The sequence below is a fragment of the Wolffia australiana genome, chromosome 3 (genome assembly GCF_029677425.1).
Source record: "Wolffia australiana isolate 7733 chromosome 3, ASM2967742v1".
NCBI classification, from domain to species: domain Eukaryota; kingdom Viridiplantae; phylum Streptophyta; class Magnoliopsida; order Alismatales; family Araceae; genus Wolffia; species Wolffia australiana.
In genome coordinates, this window is record NC_135837.1 from 17947501 (window position 1) to 17971522 (window position 24022).

Genomic DNA, 24022 nt, shown 5'->3' on the forward strand with positions numbered 1-24022 from the left:
TTATTTGAGTACCGTGGATGATGTAAAGAGACACGGAGAGATGATGTGAGCGTTGAGTGGGAGATTGAAAAGTAGATAGACGGGGAGAGCGAGTGAGAGACATTGCGCGAGATAAGAGGACAAACTAAGTATTCACAAACTCCAAAATTTTATAGAATTAAAAGGGACCAAGAAATGAGAAACATGTAGTGTGGTAGAAAAGTAAGAACATGACGAAACCCCGATCGCAGGTGAAGAAACTCCCCACACCTTCTCAGCATCCTGCACGCCTCCGCATCTGAAAATGAGTAAGGTCATTCATGCAATCAAAGGGTGTGCACAAGAGAATGAGAGCAGAAATGAACAAAAAATAAACAAGAGTCCCTCCACTAAAATTTGGGAGGTGGGTTCAGTATGTAAGTAGAGTAGAAACCAACACTCCTTTTCAAACCTCCCAGCCGAGGCCAGGTGGGAATTGGGTTCGGTAGGGGGGTTAGGGCAGACCCCAGCCCACATTCTTGATCAAAATGATTGATCTGATGGATCATTATTCAGACTTATAATCTCCCCCTCAAAAAGGCTCTCATTTCTTTGCAAATGATGCCAACTTTCTGTCTAGAATGATTCCTCAAACTTTATATTTCCTGTCTCCCTGAAATATCAAAATGTCAATTCTTTCTTCCTCATTACTTGATCAGCACCAATCTTCTCTCTTTTCTACATAAATGATACCAACTTTTCTTTCTCTTCATAACGATTTCTCAAACTTCTATCTCTCCTTCCTCTAAAATGGCAAAAGCACACATTCAGCATTGGAATAGAAAAAATAGAAGCTTAAAATGACAGAAATAGTCCTGACAGAAGCTTAAGATCTTACGAAAGATAGTACGGTAACATATTGGGGCAGACCCCAGCCCACCTTCTCCTTCTTCCCTCTTCTTCTTCTTTTTCTTCTTCTCCTTCTTCTTCTTATTTTCTTCCTCTTCTCCTTCTTCTTCTTCTTCTTCTTCTTCTTCTTCTCCTTCTTCTTCTTCTTTTTATTCTCCTTCTTCTCCTTCTTCCCTCTTCCTCTTCTCCTTCTTCCCTCTTCTTCTTCTTCTTCTCCTTCTCCTTCTTCCCTCTTCCTCTTCTTCTTCTTTTCCCTCTTCTTCTTCTTCTTCTTCTTCTTCTTCTTCTTCTTCTTCTTCTCCTTCTTCCCTCTTCTCTTCTTCTTCTTCTTCTCCTTCTTCCCTCTTCTCCTTCTTCCCTCTTCTCTTCTTCTTCTTCTTCTCCTTCTTCCCTCTTCTCTTCTTCTTCTTCTTCTCCTTCTTCCCTCTTCCTCTTCCTCTTCTTCTTCTTCTTCTCCTTCTTCCCTCTTCCTCTTCTTCTTCTTCTTCTTCTTCTTCTTCTCCTTCTTCCCTCTTCTCTTCTTCTTCTTCTTCTCCTTCTTCCCTCTTCTCCTTCTTCCCTCTTCTCTTCTTCTTCTTCTTCTCCTTCTTCCCTCTTCCTCTTCCTCTTCTTCTTCTTCTTCTCCTTCTTCTTCTTCTTCTTCTTCTTCTTCTTCTTCTTCTTCTTCTTCTTATTCTTATTCTTCTCCTTCTTCCCTCTTCCTCTTCTTCTTCTTCTTCTTCTTCTTCTTCTTCTTCTTCTTCTTCTTCCTCTTCTTCTTCCCTCTTCCTCTTCTCCTTCTTCCCTCTTCTTCTTCTTCTTCTTCTTCTTCTTCTTCTCCTTCTTCCCTCTTCCTCCTCTTCTTCTTCTTCTTCTTCTTCTTCTTCCTCCCTCTTCCTCTTCTCCTTCTTCCCTCTTCTTCTTCTTCTTCTCCTTCTCCTTCTTCCCTCTTCCTCTTCTTCTTCTTCTTCTTCTTCTCCTTCTTCTTCTTCTTTTCTTCCTCTCCTTCTTCTTCTTCTTCTTCTTCTTCTTCTTCTTCTTCTTCTTCTTCTTCTTCTTCCTCTTCTCCTTCTTCTTTTCCTCCTCTTCTCCTTCTTCTTCTTTTCTTCCTCTTTTTCTTCTTCTTCTTCTTCTTCTTCTTCTTCTTCTTCTTCTTCTTCTTCTTCTTCTTCTCCCGATCAAAATCTTCCGATCAAAATCCTCATAACAATCTTTTGATCGCAATCTTCTTTTTCTTATGTTCACGGTGCTCACCAAAGAAAGGGTTTCGATCGAAAAAATTGCGATCGAAATCCCCATTCTCAGATTCACGATGAAGAATCGGGGATTTAACATCCCCGATTCTTCATTTCTCAGCGATCAATCGCAGAAAGAAATCCAAGACAAAAAAAAAACGGCGAAATCTTACCGCAGAGATCCACCCAAATCGTCCGGAAATCTTCTTTGTCTTCTTGATCCACCCAAATCGCCAAGATCCAGCCAAAAATGCCAGAATCGGAGCCCCTACTTCGCTTCCGGTGACGTGGACGATGACATGGCTGATGACAAGGCTCGGCTTCACCCGTGGCACCTATGTCATCGTCCACGTCACCGGCGGCCAAGCCTCATGACACACCGTGATAATTTTCAAAAATTTGTGACATACGGTGATATTTCGAAAGTACATGACATACGGTGAGCAACGGGGAAAGTTCGTGACATTTGGTGATTCAACCCCTTTTGGAAATTAGATATATAACCTATATATATCTTGTCCACCAATGCCTCAAGCCCAAACCATCTCGATCACTGGTGATTCTTGCCACATTTTTTACATTATGAGTATTTATATTTATAATTTTCATCATGTTTTACGCTCCTAAATTGATCTGACTCATAAAATAATGAAAGGGAGGAGATCTGGGTTAGGTTGGAGATGAGGGGTGAGTTCATTAGCAAAAATAATAAGTAATCTTGAATTTTCAACATGAAAGCTCCATAAAGTTAGAAAAAAATCAGGTTTTTAACATATTAAAAGCCCAGGAATAGAGTATAACATCAACTTGAGTCCGCAAGACTTGCTCTACTTGTATCTATTGAGTTCTGAATCAATACAACTGGTCTTTTCAATCATTAAATCCATAATGGAGTTGGGCTCGGGTCCATTTGTTGGGTTCTTTGGCTGTGGCTGACATGAAACTATGACAATTCCTGTCATGGAAAATATATAAATGAATCTCAATGGATCTTAAAGCCCAATCATCAAATCACCTTGGCACATACCAAGTCCATGATTTCTTAGTTCCTTAGGTGAGATGTGTTGAGATTTTCATATGTGCAGCCTCTATATGTATCCCCATAATCCTTGGGATCTCAAATCTTCTACATCATCTTGATGATCCCAGTTATTGATTCATGACTATCATTGTGTCGTTCTGACCATATTGGGCAGGAAGGCTACCTCAGGAGAAAAGGTAGAATGATGGGCACCCAAATAATTCTGGTATGGGTGAATTTCATTCATGGATTTTCCCTATTTATAGAAATGTTAAACTTTTAAGCAAATTTCTAACGTCCAAAAGATCATTTGTGTCTGCACTTCAATGCTCATGTATCATTTGTGTCTGACCTTCAATGCCCATGTCTCATTTTCCTATTAGCCTAAATGACATAGATTAATGAACTAATCAAGCATCAATTTAACCCAAATGATAGATTGAGTTTGGATGCCCATGGGTGCTCCAAAATATACAAAGATGTAAATTCACTCTCACATTGATTCTTTATTGTCATTAGTTATGGTATACAAATAATCCCTCATTGCGTGAGACTCCCAAATGAATTAGGGTGTGGTTAATTTTCAAACTGGAATCCATCATTAGAGTTAGAATTGATGCATAAAAAAGATCATTGGAGAATGTCTTCTCCAAATATTCAGTACTGTGGCATGGGATTCAATACATCTTCTTCATTGAGTCAATCTCATCTTATACCGAGGACGGAAAATCACCTCTTGGCCACTCACTCATCGTTGCGTACCTCGTGCTATGTCCAAGTTAGGAATGATTTGAATCTTGTGATCGTGGGATTGTAAGTTGTAGTCAAAACATAACTATGTATGCATAAGATACCTTTGGTGTCTCATATAAAAGAACCACTTCTACCGCTATGACATGATCCAACCTAATTGACTTTTAGATATAATATCATTAAAAGGCTTCCTATGGATAAATTTAGTGAAATCTTTCTATTAAGAGCGCCCATTGCTCATCCTTATTGGTCGTACAATAATGGCTATAAGATCAGCCATACTTGCCCTCTAAGTGGGATTAGATATTGCTATTCCTTCTAACTAGTTTGATGTCCATCTCACATATTCATTCCATATGAATATTTTCGAACCAAAGTTTAGAGACCAGTAGTCAATGCATTATGATCTCATCATAATTCACTTGTATATTTCATATATTAAAGAACTTCATTATAAACATCATTCGAGAATAATAATTAATAAAATTTCAATTCAAAGAACTTAAACATGGCATGAAAGTGCGATTGCTTTGACAACCACATTGTATCTGTCACAATGCTTTAAGGAGAAAATGAGTACTTCAAATTGTTTCATTCAAGGTTATAATGAGCCCTTATGTAGGCCCTACAGGTAGAGGATTGTCCAAAAGAAAATACCCTTCAAAGTATAACTTAAAACATTAGAAAAAAGAAGACTTATAAGCTATGCCAAAAGTAATATATAATATTTGTAGCAGAATTGATATCGGTAGTGTTCTTGTTGTTTACGGAAAATGGATGTAACACAACCCCAGTACAGATATTGAATGTCAAATGTGTCAAAAATATAGAAGGACAATGATATCGTAAAGAGGATGGTGATATCAATAATAATATTGATAACAAAAAGTTTACAGATTAAGTGCAGAAAACTTATTTGAATATTCTATTTATTAAATTTATTTATATTTTTTTCTTCATGTAATGAAACTAAAATGAACAGATATCTCAAGTGTATGTAGGATTTTAAAAAATGAAATATGGATGTATATATAAAAAATACATTTGGGACAATTAGATAGTTAAGCGAGAGCCAAAATATCAAATTTACCAGCCAATTATAATTATTGATTGAGATTCAAGCCAAACATTTTAGTGCATATTGCATAAGATTTTTTAGCAAGCTTAAAAAATACGCATGTGCTCTAGTTTTATGAATTATCCTCCTAGAAGTGATAATGCAGCAAGAGGATAGTCAGTAGTCAGAAACAATCTAACAAAGCTCCCTTTGGATAGAGATGGTGGTGGTTCGAAATGAAAGATCAGAGATAAATGATAGGTAGCAAGGAGAATAAAGGAATATCAGGAGGAGAGATACTAGAATGAGAAAGTCAGGTTTAAGCCCATAAAGGCAATTCCCTCTCTACGATGACATTTCCAACAGAGTCAAGCAAAACTCGAATCTAAGGTGGGAACCAAAATAAAGACAATAAAGGCATGGGGTGAACTTGGGGAACATATTGTGGGCCTTGGCAATTCATTTCATCATCGTCCATTCATAGCTGGGGACAGGACAGCTATCGTGGTGGGTGATAACACAATATATGCTAGAATGATATCATGAATTTCACATGTTGTTTGCACTAGAATGATTATTAATGCATGTTATCTAGTGTAAAATGATTATTTTTTAGAATGATATTCTTATCTTGATGGATTTTAAAATATTTTATGGAATATTAAACATCATATTCTTGACTAAAACAATTTTTATGTTGGAATATCTTCTAGCTTCTATTTCATAGAATTTTGTAACATTATAATCAGATATTTATTTTTATGTTTTAAAATATATTTTAAATATTTTTGTATTAAAATATTTTTTTAGAATAAGGGTTTATGAAAGTTTCCAAAATTCTGTAACATACTGGCAATCTGGCATGTAGATCAATGAGGAGAGAGAAAATATGATGACTAAGAATGATGCCACTTCAAGGCGTGATAGCAAACTAGATAGGAGATTCAGGCTGAAAATCTGAGTGATGCTTTGTCTCTCTTTGCTCATCTGTCTATCTATCTCTTGGACTGGTAAATAGACCCCTCTATATAAAAATCATATTAGAATTGCTCTTATATTGGTAGGCTGAGTGAAAGAAACTAATTTCCTCTCATTGTCACAAATTATGTTGATCTTGGGAAATATAAGGTGAGTCTCCTTGCTCTTATAGCATCTTTTTCTTCTCAACTTCTATCAATTCCCCTTCATTCATATCCTCCACCCATCCACATTCATCCATCCATATCCTTTTCACTCATCATCTATCACGCCCAATTATATACACTCATTATCACATTATACATCCTTACTTATCATCCTTCTCAACTCACCATATTTCTTATTCTATAAAAAATCTTCTCATCACCTAATTATCATTAAAAAGACTTTAATTCCCTATTATATGTTCCTTGTGGAGTTGACTCTTTCTCATCAAGTAGCTAGTCATATTCTTTTACATGTCAAAGTTGTATAATTTTTATTCATACTCAGATCATAATGCTAAATTAACACCCTAAATTTGAGTTGATTAGTGAGGGTTTCCTGCCAGGGAAGATGTGAGTGATATGACGTAGGATTTGTGTGATCAGAAGAGAATACGCCATAGATTATCTTGATATGGAGTTCACTTCCCATGTTAGAGGATATTCATAGATTATCTGGATGTGAGGATTGATAATGGGATTGATCAGACCTAGGTAAATGCTAGTGAGGAGTCATTTAGTAATGGACCAGATATATATGATCTTCTTTGATCATATTGGAAGCATGACACACATGGTGGCATAAATTCTCATCTTTAGGTTCATGGTGGCATCCAGCTTGGTGTCATCCTCTTTTGCAATGGCAATTTTCTATGTTGTATACAGCCTGCCATTCTTGTTCTTATAAGACTTATAGGTGTGAGGTGTGAGGTGTGAGGTGTGAGGTGTAAGGTGTAAGGTGTGAGGTGTGAAGTGAAGTGAAGTGAAGTGAAGTGAAGTGAAGTGTGAAGTGAAGTGAAGTGAAGTGTGTAAAGTGAAGTGAAGTGAAGTGTGAAGTAAAGTGAAGTGAAGTGTTAAGTGTATAAGGTGTGAAGTATAAGGTGTAAGGTGTAAGGTGTATGGTGTATGGTGTATGGTGTAAGGTGTAAGGTGTAATTTTTACACCTATAACTCTCGGCTCTCTTTAGGGGAAAAATCCTCAACCCCGACATGCCGAGGTAAAAAATATATATATTAAAAAACAAAACCATGAACATATCATTTTTTACAATGAATCGCATCAACCTCCGAGCGATTGAAATAAGAGGAGGCTATCGCTTGCTTCAAGCATCTGGTCAACGCGGATTAATCCCTATCCCCTAGCTTTGGGCTTTGGCGGGGACTCCTCAGTTAGAGTCTTCCAAACAAAGGTAGAACCCGCACATCAAGGTGCCTTTGTTAGTCATAGCCTTCTCGTCTTAGCACCGTAGACTTTCCGGAGTCCTTTTGAAAACCCTTAAAATAGCAGGATGGCCTTTGTCTTGATGGCAAGACTTCCAAAAGGGGCCAAGAAAAGTCAGTAACTAAGGTTCTATGATTATCTATGTGATTCCATTTTCCTATTGTTGCCAAGAAAGAGTTCCTTTGCAAGAAACTGATATATTTCCACATAATAAAAATGACCTCATTCCGTAGTTGAGTTCTTTCGCATTTCTCCTATCGTCGTGTATTAGCACCTCTAGGTTATTTTGAGGGCATAAAGAGTCTTGGTAGTAAGCACCAAACCCGTAAAGGTTAGCTCCGCTGCTGGTCCACAAGCAAAGGTTGTAGGTCCATTACCGTCCGACTCCAGACCGAAAGAAAAGATCTAATGGACTCGGATCGGAGATGCTAACGGTACGGGAATCGAAGTGGGGGACCTCTCTACCGCACCTGTCTCTCCAGACATAGACTACGTATAGGGAACTTGGAAAGATAGAAGATAACCGTGTTCACGTGTCAAATCCAAGCTTCTGACAAGATCACTTGACTCTTGGGGTTGCTTGGTCAAGTTTTTTACAATAAATTACATACTTTGGCCTGCACGTTCTACATCAAAGCTAGGCTTCTGTATCCTTGAGTGGAAGTATGGTGGCTGATAAACTCAAAATTGGGGTAAAAATTACATTGTTGAGAAGTTGAGTTTAATCAATAATATTTATATACATATACTCCTAAGTTATTTAATTAGCTACTTATGAGCAAGGGTCGTCTCCAAAGGGAACAGATGTTAGGGAAAGGACAATTTCCACAAAATGACATCACTAAAATGAGAATTGTTATGTTTAGCCTGCACAGTAGTGAATGTGTGACGAGAATAAAAGATAAGATAATAGATGACTAATTAGGGTTTTACTAATTAAGGATTAAGATAGAAAAGAATAGGAAACAAAATGGGATTTCAAAAATGGTGTGGTAGCGGCCTGGTAGGTGGTTGATACAGTGAATAAGGTAGTGCTATTGAAATAAGGTGATGAATGGAGTAAAGAGGTAGTAATTTTGGCTTAGGTGGGATAGATAGAGGTAGGTGATGAGATTGTCACAGTGTAAGAGGGGATGTGAAATGGATGAAAGTGGATGATTCGGGATGATGAAGGATGTGGATGGATGAAGGTGATAGATCGTGAATATGGTTCAACTAAATAAAGGTGTTGGAGATGATTCAATGTAAGGCGAAAGGCTAACCTTAGATCTCTATATTCCACCGGGATCACAGCATCTTCCTGCTGCATATCAACCTCTCTACTTCTTTTATGAACCTCTCCGAGCACTAGAGACACCAAGGAACACTTGATGGACCTTCAAAACTTCATTTTCTTTCAATATGCCTCTCTAGGAGGAAGTGAGCTTAAAGATGTTTTTAACAAAGATCTGGGGATCAAGTTATAGATCCAACCATATGGATGGATGGAGGAAAAAAAATACGAAGATGCCCTTGAAATTTCAGCTCAATCTGTGTTCTGGATCATCAGATATCAAGTCTGGAAGTTGGACGACTCCTAGTCGTTGATTTAATTCAAATATTCCTCTCCTCATCCTCGTCAGCATCATCACGCCATTCTTTTAGGGTTTTGTCTCATCCAAGAATTTAATGCAATCATTGGCTGAGATTCTTCCTCGCCATCCACGATCGACGTCTCTTGTCACGCCACATGGCACCCTAGAGAAAAAGATAAAAAATAGGATAGTAACATAGTATTTAAATATATTATTTGCTAGCTAGCTCGCAGTTGATGTGGCGGCGCATAGCGCACACCACATCAGCAATGTCCCTCTCTAATCCAACGAAAAGGTGACATGTGGCGCTGACACATGTTTGTTGACCATTCCAAAGTGAGAGTGAAAGGAAAAGTCATCATTTTTTGAAAAAAAATTTCCTTGACCCACGCGCGCATTTATTTAAAAACAAAGAGGTTCTTTTTTCTGATTGGTCCACGTCACCTGCGCCAAGAAAAAATTAAAAAGTGATTCTGTTAGCATTAAGTACAATTATAACATCGCTAATCATAATGTCATAAATGCGTAGCCAAATGATTGGCTGGCGCCAATTATGAAGCAGGTTAATCTTTGGCTGTCACCAATCAGTATCGCTATTCTGGTTCGTTGCTGTTCAATCATTGCAAAAAGATAGCATAATTACATTTCAAATCATGACGCGACTATGGCCCGTCATTCACCAACACATTTTTAATTTTTTAGGCACATGGATGACATGGGAACAATAGAGAAAATACAACATAAAGAGTACAATTGTTATAATCACAAAGGAAGAACAAAGGGATTAAATACATCTATTTTCTGTAATGTAATCCTTTCTCAAACTAAATGTTATGCAGTCATTTTTTTATGATGGATGCATGACCTTTAATGATTGGTGTAAAATGGAGATTGAGCTGATGTGGTGGGTGAAAACTGTGTCACCAAATACGCCTTAATACTGGAAATCATTGCACTTTATTTTTTATGGCAAAGATGACATGTGGCCTCATGTCATGAATTGAAAATAGAAACACACTGTCTGGCAGGCGATGATGCATCACCATGCCACACATATACTTAATATACATCTTCATACTATTTTTGCCTTGTTCCATCTAAAGACAAGTTGTCTTCTTCACCTTTCATCATGGATACCATGAGAAAATGTAGAAAATGATTGAAGGAAATATTACCATATTTTTAAAGTTATAAAGATATCAACAGATAAAACTGAAGTTAATGGTGCTAATGAGGAGATAGAATTATGACACACATTTTTATTAGGTTAATATGACCATATTTATATGTTTATTTGCATGAAATTGATTATATATGAATTTACAGACAACAAATGATTAAAATTTATTTTTAGGATGGTATTTTGAACATCATATTCTGAAAGAATATAATTGTTTAGTCAAAATATAAATTTTCCTAAATTTTTTGACATTAAATTTGAAGAGATATCATTTTTTCAATTCAATAATATATATATCTAACATTTTTATGAACTTCATAAAATTTCAAATATTTTTAATTTTTTATGACATCATATTCTGAAAGAATATAATTTTTTAGTCGAAATATAAATTTACCTATTTTTTGGAATTATTTAATGGCTCTTTGACTTTTTCATGTCTTCTGAAATCAAGAGAGCAAAAATTGGATGGTTACGAGTGATTCACATTCAAATCATGATGTCTCGTAATCCAAAAGAATTTTTGGGCTGAAATTTTGAGCGTACCTTTCTTTTTCCCTCCTCTTTCTATTTGTAAGAGTGGATCTATAAATAGAGCCTCAGATTTTTGTAAAAATTATATTTGACCTCACTTCCTCATTGAGAGGCTGATTGAAACAGAGTGAGGATTTTGAAGGTTCATCAAGGTGTTCCTTGTGCTTAGACTGATTGGGGAAAATCGACAGAGAAGTGGAGAGGCTGATATGAATTAGGAAAATGCCTTGATCCTGGTGGAATATAGGGATCTAAGGTTATTCACTTGCCTTACATTGGTTTCACTCATTCACCCCTTAGTCAGGTTTACATCCTTATTTTCATCATCACATTCTCATCACCATCTTCCATTATCTCACCCTACCACAACCATCTATGATCTCAATCTTGTCACCTTCAACTCATTTAAAAACCCTAAATCATCTGGTCCATCATCCTCTTCTATATCTCAAAACCACCTATTTGTTGTTCCATAACTATTAGTTAGATCATTATCATTTATTATTCCACCATTATATTTCACCATCATCCATTCACATCCACTCACACCCATTTCATCATCATAACCTCTTATTTATATGCTACATCCATCATCACTTCACATCTTCATCTATCTCATTCTATAATATTCATTTGATCTATACATGTCCTCTTACCTATTCATCATATTATTATTCCTATCATTCTTATTGAATAATTATTATTACTCTCCCACCTCCTTGTATTCATCATACGGCAATCTCCTATTTTATACATATCTCCCCTCATCCCTCTGCAATAATAATTTAAAGAGTATTTAAACTTTACTATCTATTCCCTTCTTGTTAATCACTAACTAGTCAGATTATTTTATGAGTAAAATTTTATAAAGAATTATTGATTAACTCAAATATCAAAGATAAATTAACACCATAGTTTGAGTTCATCATGGAGTATTTAATCAAATCAATGCCCAGTATTTCTCTAACTTCAAACATCAATAAATAATGGACTACAAGGCAAATCAAGCTAAAATTTTTAGGTCAGCTTAGCCTTTATTGTCTCTTTCCATCCATACCCTTGGATCTTTTAATTGAGGTGGCAATAAAAATATCCTTTAATTTGCTTCCCAAAATTTATGAGCATTTTGAAAGAGAGTGAGTTTAAGAGATTCATTAAGCTTATTCTTGGTGCTGTTGTACCTTTCCAAATCATTTTAGGTCTGTTGCACCATTAAGGTGGAGCAACATAAAAGTGGAGAAGCTTACTGGTAGTTGCAAATTTTTATGGTTCTGACAGAACATAAGGACCTTGGATAAACAAGTTGGCCTTAAATTGTTCCATACTCATTGTTCATAGCTTTTATCTCTATCATCATCTAATCATATAATTTTCTATCACCCTTTCCACTCCTTACACAATCCGTTGCACCTTCACTAATCATCCTGCCATTATCACACACATCTATATCTTCATTCACCTTCTTATGGAGTCATCATCGCTGCTTTTCATCGCCTGTCTACGTCATTTTTTAAATAAAAAAATTCTCATATTTTTATTCACCATTTAAATAATATAAATTCCTAATCACCATTCCCTATGGAGACGATCCTTGATCTTCACTAACCAGTCATATTTATTTTTAGTAAAACTTTTTATAAATGTATTCAATACTCTCAAAAATCCAACAGTACATAAATTAATAAATGAAATTTGAGTTTATACTCAAATGAATAAATTAATATATTTTATAGGGGTGTATTAATTACTCACACATCTGGTTGGGGATACACAAATGAAAACTGCTCAACCAAGTGAAAGAAAAAACCATTCTGACAAATCAGTCATTGTGGACACCACTATAAATTTGTGTGCAATTTTCTCCATCATCAGGTAGAAAAGAATACCTTTACTACCCTAATATGTCAATAGATATTAATTCCCAACCTTGTATGTAGTACATAGGACGGTGTAAAATTTCTCCAACATATTTGGTGGCACCATTATAGTAGTGGGTTTTTTCATAAGGGCTTGATTGACGCAAAGCTTTGATGATGGTTGTTGATGGGTGTGTTTGGGTCATGTTTCTCTTGTACATCTGGTGATGCAGTTGAGAGAAGACCTCAAATGTATGACAAAAACTTTGAGTATGACAGCTTATCAAGCATTGCACCCTTGTGGAATGGTTGACTATCATGACATGAAGGATTATGTTATTCTAACAAAACAACTTCTTATAATTACAAGTTTTGACTTTATGCAACTGCACACATTCGTAAAAATAGTTTTGAAATGCTCATTTTGAAACAGCCTCCTTTATGTAAAAAAATAATTCCATGACTTGTGTCATGATGTTATTCATGGGTGACATTGGTGCCTACACAAGGAGGACATCTCCAATAAATGATGTACTAGATCGGCTCATATCACAATGGATCTTTTTTTGCTTTCCTCCATTTTTGAAGAAGTCAGCCCCTAAATTGATCATGTCCCACTTCACAATAGCTCCTTCAAGCATCCCATGAGCTCTACTCCACCACCTGAGGCATTAGCTGAATTAACTCCAGCTTCAATTTATGTGTCCTGAACATATTCACATAATGTAGATATTGATTTGTTTATCTATGAATGGTGTAAGAAATAGTTATAACTTAGTTGAATGCCTCAGTTAGTGGACTCGTGCATCTTTGGTGACTCCCACCTCTAGCTCAAAGTCATTAACATAAAGGTTGGTAGTCATCAAGGCATTGCTCTCTTCCTCCAATATGTATGCCTTAGGAGGGAATAGCAAAACTCTTTAATGCCACTTAAATGGTGATCTTCACTATGTTAGTCATGGAACATGTCGTCTAGTGCTGAACCATGTGTTTCAATCATTATTCTTTTGTTTATTGATGCACTATCATTCATCACTACATATACATGCAATGGAAATAATTTTAAATATTTTTTCCATGTGATATTCATGTTAAGTAGAAACACGACTTTGACATTTGACTCTAGGCCAAAATCCTCAAATGCATTGACAAGGACTGCAGCTATCAATTGTCATTTGTGTCAATCATTGAGCTAATGACTGATGATGTCACACTATTAATACTTCCAATTAGCATCAAACTAGTGCATGATTGTGGTCAATATGCTACAAACATTTCCTGTCATCCAGGCATCTGTGTGATCGATATTCATTTGACATCAATTAGCATCTGATTGATCTCCACCTTCATCTTTTCAAACAACTTCATCGCCCATGCCTTGATCACCCATGCACTAAGAGGATCCACCTCAAATTGTGTGGCATACCACTAAGTTTCCTTCCACGCATCAAAATTGACCCAATGCCACAAAAAGGTTAGTGCAACAAATGAGATGATTAATGGTGTTGCATGTAGTGTTTGACCATACAAAGGTTTCCATTCACCAAATACAGATGATATCCCATCATCTCCTAGCTCATCAATATGGAGCTGCGTGCTAATGCTTCCCTTGAGTTCATCATGTTATTTATGCTGAAAAAATTTGAAGTGCTGCCAGAAGATGCCTGTCCTATAGTGTTTTAGTAACTTCACTTGGATGACCTTTATCATGTATTTCATCTGTCAAAGCTCATACTCATGTAAAAAACCCTTGATGAGCATCTAATACTTTAGTATTAAGGACCGTTTGGCTCATCCATGACATGTCACTGATAGCCTCTCTTATGAATTCATCGTCTATATGTTCCTCGACCATACAGGTTAATGTACTCTCCATTGTCCACATGACAACAGGTAAAAGGTAAATAATAAAACCGCATGTGAAATATATTCACCATCCCCAATCCATCGAATGCATGTTAATAATGACATCTAACATAACGCTGAGGATAAATCTAGAACCATGGGAAGGACGTTACGTAAAAAGACTTAAGATAAACATGCAGCATGAAATAAAAAGACTTTAGATAAAGTCATCAAAATACAAACTTTCATTCCAAATGAAGGAAATATAATTTCATGACATATCGAAAGAATAATAATGCACTACGTGTAAAGTAGAAGACGCAATAAAATTTTGATACTGGAACTCAAGAATTTGAGAGGTTAAATGATATGCAAACCAATCAAGAGGAATACAAACTTGGTTCATTCGTATCCTTTACTGTTTATTTGGAAGGACATTAGAATCAACCCACACCATCAACCACAAGTGATTAACCAAGCAAAAAAAATGTCATCATCATTTTCAGATAAAGTCATACCTGATTTTAAGACTCACTAGAATCTACAACAGATCACCACAAAAGTCGTTCCATGAAGCTCTATCTCAATCCTGGTGGAGTCAAGCCATGGATTAAGAAATGTTGGCTCTGTGAGGAAATCACACCAAGGAATTAATGCCTCTTTCCCACTAGTGTTTGCCCGTCCTGATACTGATACTGGATGACGGAATCAGGACGGATGCTGCCACGGATACCGGAAAGGGAATTTCCGGTATCCATTTTTTTCGATATCCGGATATGGGATATCGGTATCGGATATCGGTTGCTACAGTGCCGATATTTGAAACCGATATCCGTCTCGATGTCATCATCAGTCTCCATCTCAGGGGGGAGGATGACGACATCATCTTTTGATCTTGGATATCGAATTCCGATATCCAACATCGGAAACCTCTTTTTTGGTTATTTCATGTATTTTCGATTCAAAAATTTGAATCTAAATTACATGATTCGTGTACCGGAGAGGGTTTGGAGTTTGGACTTTGGACTTTGGCGCTATGGTAGACGGTGGATGGCAAAGGGAGGACGGCGGCATTGGTGAACAGCGGCATTGGCGGAATCGGCGGTCGCGGGTAAGTTCTTTTTCGCCCTTCAAAAAAAAATTTCTTCTTCTGGCGATATCTCTCATATTCTCTGCTTTACTTCTTCATCCGCCAATTCGCATTTCTCAATTCTCATCTGAGTCATTCTTCATCCGCCAATTCTAGATCATCAATAAAGACCTTCTTCATCCGCCACATCTCAGTTCTCATCTGCCAATTCTCAATTCTTCTTCTGCTATTTCTGATAGCTCCTTCGCGTTCATAAAATTGTAGGAATTTCCATTCTGCTTGTATGTATTCAATTTGGAGTATTTGTATTCAGTACTCAGTAGCTTCAATTTATTTTTATCTTTGTCAATTCTAGTCTCTTTATGTATTTATTTTTCACTCAAACTCCCTCTCTCTCAATCTCACTCTTTGATTCTTTCTCTCTTTCTTTCTCTAATTCTCTCATTCACCCTCTCTCTCACTCAGTCACTCTCCCTTTCTCTCATTCCATATCGATGGAATGTTTTCTCCAATTCTCCCCCTCTTCTCTCTTTCACTCTCACCCTCTCCTGTTTTTATCTTTTCATCTCTAATTATCCCTCTCTTCCCTCCTTCTATCTTAATATCTATGATTCTTTCTCTCCTGCTTCTCTCATTCACCCTCCCTCTCAATCTGTCACTCTCCCTTTCTCTGATTCCATATCGGTAGAATTCTTTATGTAATTCTCCCCCTCTTAATGAAATAAGTAAATTACATAGTTTAAATTTCCACTTAACTCAATAATATAAATATTAGTTTAATAAACCATGTTGAAGAACCGAAAAGTGGGGGAGAAGTTAGTTAAAAATTTTGCACCATTTTCCTACAAATTTTTTGAATTTTTCAAAATTATAAATTTACACTTAACCAAATAAGTAAATTGCATAGTTCAAATTTGCACTTAATGCAATAATATAAATATTATTTTAATAAACCATGTTGAAGAACCAAAAAGTGGGGGAGAATTTAGTTAAAAATTTTGCAACATTTTCGTACAAATTTTTGCACTTAACACAATAATATAAATATTAGTTAAACAAACCATGTTGAAGAACCAAAAAATGGGGGAGAATTTAGTTAAAAATTTTGCAGCATTTTCAAACAAATTTGTTGAATCTTCCAAAATTAAAAATTTACACTTAACCAATAAGTAAATTACTTAGTTCAAATGCACTTAACACAATAATATAAATATTAGTTAAATAAACCATGTTGACGAACCAAAAAGTGGGGGAGAATTTAGTTAAAATTTTTGCAGCATTTTCAAACAAATTTGTTGAATCTTCCAAAATTAAAATTTTACACTTAACCAAATAAGTAAATTACTTAGTTCAAATATGCACTTAACTCAATAATATAAGTATTACTTAAATAAACCATGTTGACGAACCAAAAAGTGGGGGAGAATTTAGTTAAAAATTTTGCAACATTTTCATACAAATTTGTTGAATCTTCCAAAATTAAAAATTTACACCAAACCAAATAAGTAAATTACATAGTTCAAATTTGCACTTAACACAATAATATAAATATTAGTTAAACAAACCATGTTGAAGAAGCAAAAATTGCGGGAGAATTTAGTTAAAAATTTTGCAGCATTTTCAGAAAAATTTGTTGAATCTTCCAAAATTATAAATTTACACTTAACCAAATAAGTAAATTACATAGTTCAAATATGCACTTAACTCAAAAATATAAATATTAGGTAAATATACCATGTTGAAGAACCAAAAAGTGGGGGAGAATTTAGTTAAAAATTTTGATACATTTTCTTAAAAAATTGTTGAATCTTCCAAAATTAAAATTTTACGCCAAACCAAATAAGTAAATTACATAGTTCAAATTTGCACTTAACTAAAAAATATAAATATTAGGTAAATAAACCATGTTGAAGAAGCAAAAAGTGGGGGAGAATTTAGTTAAAAATTTTGATACATTTTCTTTAAAAAATGTTGAATTTTCCAACATTATATGTGGACTTCGAGTATGAACTTTTATTTTCGTAAAATTCCCTTATATTAATTTTGACATTATTAAGTCATAGGGGCATATCTCTATTATTCGCAAGAAGTAGCATTTGTTGGTGCGTGCAAGTCAAAAGAAGTATTTACATTGAAGATGGCTGAAGCACCTTTAAACCTTTGAATATTTTAAGAATCTACCATATGGGATTGCGATGGATATTGGCAACCGATATCGGTAACCGATATATCGGTTATCGATATCGGATATCAGTTGATATCCGTCACCGAAGGGTAGACGGATATCGGTTTCGATATCCGGGTCATCCAATATCCGTCGCATCCCTATATCTACGGTATCCGTCACCAATATCGGTGCCGGATATCGGTTTCGATATCCGGGTCATCCAATATCCGTCGCATCCCTATATCTAGGGTATCCGTCACCGATATCTTTCTACCCTTCAGAGACAGATATAGACTGATACCCGATATCCGATATCCCGATATCAGATATCGGTTGTCCGATATCAGATATCAGATGGATATCGGTTGCGCAAACCCTATTTCCCACAGTAAGGAAACCATTGCATGTAGGTGGCTGCATGCAATTAAATATTAAGAAAATGGTCAAATTAAAGAAATGCAGCTTGCCTAGATCATCAAGGATGAGTAAGAAATATTGAGTCACATATGAAGCAATGTTTTTAACACTTATATTTCAAACTTGCGAAAGTTAACATGAATAACGGATTTGAGGCTTAAAGCTTTGCTATAGAATTGAGACTTCAGAGTAGAGGCCCATCAAGTTTGCCGCCACCAACCGGCTGCCGCTACTGTCTCCACACACCCATCGCCCAATGCCACTCGCCAGACGCCACGCGCTTTATGCCTCTCATCTCCTGGAACTCGTCTCACGCTGCTTGCCTCACATTGCTAACCTCACAAGTCACATCTGTGCGTTAAGGCACTGTGCCTAGTAGATGAGTCATTGAGTCGTCAATTCGTATCTCTTAAGATATTGCGAGATAAAACTACACAACATATTCAAATTCAAGATAGATAATTGTTTTGATATCCGATAAGAGTTTCCAATAACAGATATCAAAACATAACAAATTAAAACATGAAATGCTTGCGGATAACAGTGATCGGAAAATGTGTTCCGCTCTGTTAAGGGAGATCAACTTGAAGGCAAGGCCACGTCAGAGATGCCATCGAGGATTTAAGTTAAACTTAGACTAGTAATGATGCATCATTACTTTAATTATTCCATATTTAATTATCAGATAGGATGAAACATAAGTTTTCAAAAATAAACTATCTGGATTAAAAATAGATATGCGCAGATAGACTGTCAGGATGAAACGATAGATGGCTCACCATTACGGCTATAACTAAACTATCCAATCAGTCTTTTATAAAGGCTCTATCATTCACTTATAAATACCAATCGATGTAGACTTTTACGATTCAGACTATTCTATCGTGTCGCCTCTCTACTTCTACCATCTCCTGACACTTGAATCTCTCTCACGTTATTTTACACTCTACGGAACGAAGTTTGAACGAAATCCTAGTCCGTAGCAGCCCAGCACAGATAGGCAAAATGGGTTTATGAGCTTAGTGGCAGGTCCCAAAATCCTAGCCAACATTCCTACCTCAAGAATTCGGTCCACACGACGGATTACGAGGAAATCATTCTACTTCGAGACGGATGGCCTTAGGCTTTGTCAAGGTGACCTTTTCACGTGGAAACGTGGACGCATAACTCCACGGTTATGCGGGAATTTCTCCACGTCAACCCATGCGAGCAGAACGTGGGAAAGGAAGTTATTTTAACTTCCGCTTTTGCTCCTCTATTTAAGACGATGTAATCAGTTCTTTTTAATGATATGTTTTCTGAGTTCCAAGAGCCTTTCTTCTTCTTGTGTCATTGGTGCTTGAAGGTGATCTCGCCGGCGACGTCCAACCACGTCGTTTTCTCCAACGAGTATCTGACAAGTGGTATCAGAGCCAGGGTTGCGGGCAGGGAGTCGATCGTGGCAGTGTGTAGCCGCTGGAATCGTGACCGTGCAATCAACACGCACTGATGGCTGGAAGGAAGGACGGCATCGTGCAGAGGGTGATTCGTGAGGTGAGCGCCGGGACCGGGTTTCCGATGCTCACCAAGACCAACTACTCAGAATGGGCGCTTCTCATGAGGTGAAGCTTAAGGCCCGGCTGCTTTGGGCGCCATCGAGGAAGGCGGCGCCGAACCCCATGAAGAAATGCAGGTGGTCGGCGCTCTGCAGTGCCATGCCATCGGAGATGTGGCGGTGATTGCAGAAGGAGGCGGCCAGGAAGCATGGGAAGCTATCGCAACCATGCGGATCGGTGATGACCGTGTGAGGAAGACGTCGGCTCAGAACTTGCGGCGACAGTTCGACTTGGCGACTTTCAAGGAGGGAGAGTCTGTTGAGGACTACGCGCTTCGTCTCAACAGCATGGCGTCGACTCTCACCACTCTCGGCGACAAAATCGAAGAGACGCAAGTGGTTGAGAAAATAATTCGTAGTGTCCCCCAACGTTTCAGGCAGATCGTGGTCGCCATCACTACGTTGCTTGACGTATCAACGCTCACTGTTGCGGATCTGACGGGCCGGCTCAAGGCGGCGGAGGATGCCTTTGAAGAGACGCCGTCATCGATGCACCACGAAGGCAAGCTGTACCTGACGGAGGAGTGGAATGCGCGCCAAAAGAAGCAGGATGTTGGCAGAGGAAGCAGCAACTCAGCACGCCGTGGCAGACGTGGGCGTGGGCCAGCCCGAGGCAACGAGAAGGTTTCGTCGGGCAACTCTGGCCGGTCCAACGATGAGTGCAGAAAATGCGGGAAGTTGGGCCACTGGGCTCGTGAGTGCCGCTCAAAGTCCAAGAAGGAGCAGGCCCACGTCGTCCAAGAAGAGGAGGGGGCTTCACTATTTTTTGTGGAGTCAACCCCGGTCATATCGACATCTCCGGTACCAACCTCCACTCCACTCCACGCCCCGACACAGATCCAGTTGCAGGAAGAGAAGGTGTTCGCCCATCTTGGAGACAAGGAACCACGTGATGAAGAAATGTGGGTCTTGGACACGGGTGCCACGAACCACATGTCAGGTTCCCGTATGGCCTTCACCGAGCTGGATGCGGGAGTGCTCGGGTCAGTACGTTTCGGCGACGACTCGGTGGCACAGATCGAAGGTCGAGGGACTGTCATGTTCCAGTGCAAGAATGGCGAGCACCGGTCTTTCGGAGGGGTGTATTTCATTCCCCAATTGACGACGAACATCATCAGCGTCGGTCAACTTGACGAGGCCGGGTATCAAGTCGACATCGAGAAGGGGGGAATGAAGATCCATGAACCAAGTGGACGACTCCTAACAAAGGTGATGCGCGGAGAGAACCGGCTGTACATCCTCCACGTCAAGCTGATTCGGCCAGTGTGCTTGGCGACGAAGCTCGACGAGGAAGCCTGGAGATGGCACGCGCGCTTTGGCCATGTCAACATGGCTGCCCTGAGGAAGATGGCTCAGGAGGAGCTCGTGCGTGGGTTGCCAGAAGTTGGTCGGGTGGACCAGTTATGTGAGGCATGTCTCGCCGGCAAACAAAAGCGGTCGCCGTTTCCTGAGCAGGGCGAGTACCGCGCGCAGCGCATTCTGGAGCTAGTACACGGCGACTTGTGTGGTCCACTTGCACCGGCGACACCCAACGGCAGCAAGTATTTCCTTCTACTTGTGGATGATCGAAGCCGGTACATGTGGGTGGCCATGATGTCTTCAAAGGACCGTGCTGCAGCGGCCATCAAGGAGATCAAGGCTCGGGCGGAAGGCGAGTCCGGACTGAAGATGGGAGCGCTCCGTACCGATCGAGGCGGCGAATTCACCTCACACGAGTTTGCGGAGTACTGCACGAGAGAAGGTATTCATCGTCAACTCACAGCGCCATACAGCCCGCAGCAGAATGGGGTCGTCGAGCGCAGAAATGGTACGGTGGTAGCAACTGCAAGGAGCATGCTCAAGGCGAAGGGGCTACCGGACTGGCTGTGGGGTGAGGCAGTAGCAACTGCTGTATACATCCTGAACCGGTGCCCAACAAAGAGTGTGGATGGTATGACGCCATTCGAGGCGTGGCACGGGAAGAAGCCGGCAGTGCACCATCTGAGGGTGTTCGGTTGCATCGCCTACGTCCGGAACACAACGCCACATCTCAAGAAACTCGAGGACCGCGGCCGCAAGATGATCTTCATCGGCTACGAGCGTGGATCAAAAGCCTATCGTGTTTATGATCCCACCACAAAGCGTGTCCATGCGACACGAGACGTGGTCTTCGATGAAAATGCTCAATGGAACTGGTGCAACGGTGCAGAATCAGGCGAGGAGGGCAGCAACGGTTTCATGGTGGAGTATACCATCGGGAATCAGACGCGTGCGGAGGATGATGCGGCGCAACTTGAGCAAATGTCTCCATCTTACGTGCACTCTAGAGGAGCAACACCGATCGAAGATGGAGGAGGGCGTGGAGTTCGCCACTCCACCCCATGTTCGTATTGACAACCTGGATGCTGATCACGGTGATGATGCACCACTCCGCTTCCGCAACATCAACGACATCATCGGGCCGGCTTCTCCGCATGGGCTTGCATCACGGGCATCAATTGCAGAGGAGCTGCATGATGTAAGTTCTGATGAACCTGTTTCCTTTGCTGAGGCAGAACGCAATCCAAGATGGAAGAAGGCTATGGAGGAGGAGATGGCATCAATCGAGGAGAACCGCACCTGGTCCCTTTGTCGATCTCTCCGCACGCGTCGGCGATCGGGTTAAAGTGGGTGTACAAGGTGAAGCGAGATGAAAGCAGAGCCGTGGTGAAGTACAAAGCACGTCTTGTGGCGAAAGGCTACGCGCAGCGCCAGGGGATCGACTACGACGAGGTGTTCGCACCTGTGGCACGGCTCGACACGGTGCGCCTTCTCATCGCTCTCGCGGCGCACGAGGGGTGGAGGTGCATCACATGGGCGTGAAGTCGGCATTCTTGAATGGCGATCTCCAAGAAGAGGTGTACGTGGAGCAACCTGCTGGTTTCATTATTGCCGGCAACGAACACAAGGTGCTCAAGCTGAAGAAGGCGCTCTACGGCTTGCATCAAGCGCCAAGGGCCTGGAACGCGAAGTTGGACAATACGCTAACGTCGTTCGGATTCAGGAGGAGTCCCTTGGAGCATGCTATCTACACCAAGCGGAGAGCAAATGCGCAGTTGGTGGGGGGAGAATATGTTGACGACCTAGTCATCACCGGCGCCACGTGCGACGACATCAAGAAGTTCAAGAAGGAGAGGGCTGGCGCATTTGGATGAGCGATCTCGGCCTGCTTCGCTACTACCTCGGCATTGAAGTGAAGCAGAACACGAGGGGCATCTCGATCAGCCAAAGAGCCTACGCCGCCAAGATTTTGGAGAGGAGCGGCATGACAGGTTGTAATCCTTGTCAAGTACCAATGGCTACACGTCTGAAGCTGAGCAAGAGAAGCGAGGAACCACTAGTTGATGCTACAACGTACAGAAGCATCGTGGGAGTCTCAGGTATCTGGTCAATACTCGTCAGATCTTGCTTTTGCAATTGGCTATGTTAGTCGGTTTTTGGAGGAGCCACGAAAGGATCACATGGCAGCTGTGAAGCAAATTCTCCGCTATGTAGCTGGAACCAAGAGCTGGGGTCTCATGTTCGAAAGAAAGAAGAAGAAGGAGGTCCAGCTGACAGGGTTCAGTGATAGTGACTTCGCCGGTGATGTTGATGCTCGAAAGAGCACAACTGGAGTCATTTTCTTAGCCAGCAGCCCCATTACTTGGCAATCGATGAAGCAAAAGGTGGTGGCTCAGTCTAGTTGTGAGGCGGAGTACATTGCGGCTGCCAATGCTGTCTGTCAAGGCTTGTGGCTCGCGCGGATGCTAGCAGAAATGCAGGGCTCAACCCCAAGCGTACCAACACTGAGGGTGGACAACACATCTGCCATCGCACTGATCAAGAATCCAGTTCTCCATGGGCGCAGCAAACACATTGAAGTAAAGTATCATCTTGTCCGGGAATCAGCAGAGAAGGGACAGATTAGTGTGGATTTTATCAGAAGTGAAGAACAGTTAAGCGACATTTTGACGAAGCCGCTTGGAAAAGGCAAGTTCCATGAGTTTCGCACCATGATTGGCCTCGTCGATGTCCAACATGAGCACAGCAAAGCTCAGGAGGAGATTGTCAAGGTGACCTTTGCACGTGGAAACGTGGACGCATAACTCCACGGTTATGCGGGAATTTCTCCACGTCAACCCATGCGAGCAGAACGTGGGAAAGGAAGTTATTTTAACTTCCGCTTCTGCTCCTCTATTTAAGACGATGTAATCAGTTCTTTTTAATGATATGTTTTCTGAGTTCCAAGAGCCTTTCTTCTTCTTGTGTCATTGGTGCTTGAAGGTGATCTCGCCGGCGACGTCCAACCACGTCGTTTTCTCCGACGAGTATCTGACAGGCTTGCCTAATGTCCCAGTCAAGCTTTATGCCCGCTGACCAGTCCGCAAATCATTTTTTAATCAATGCACATAGCAATAGTCAGAACGGACCACAAGAGGACGGTGACACGCAA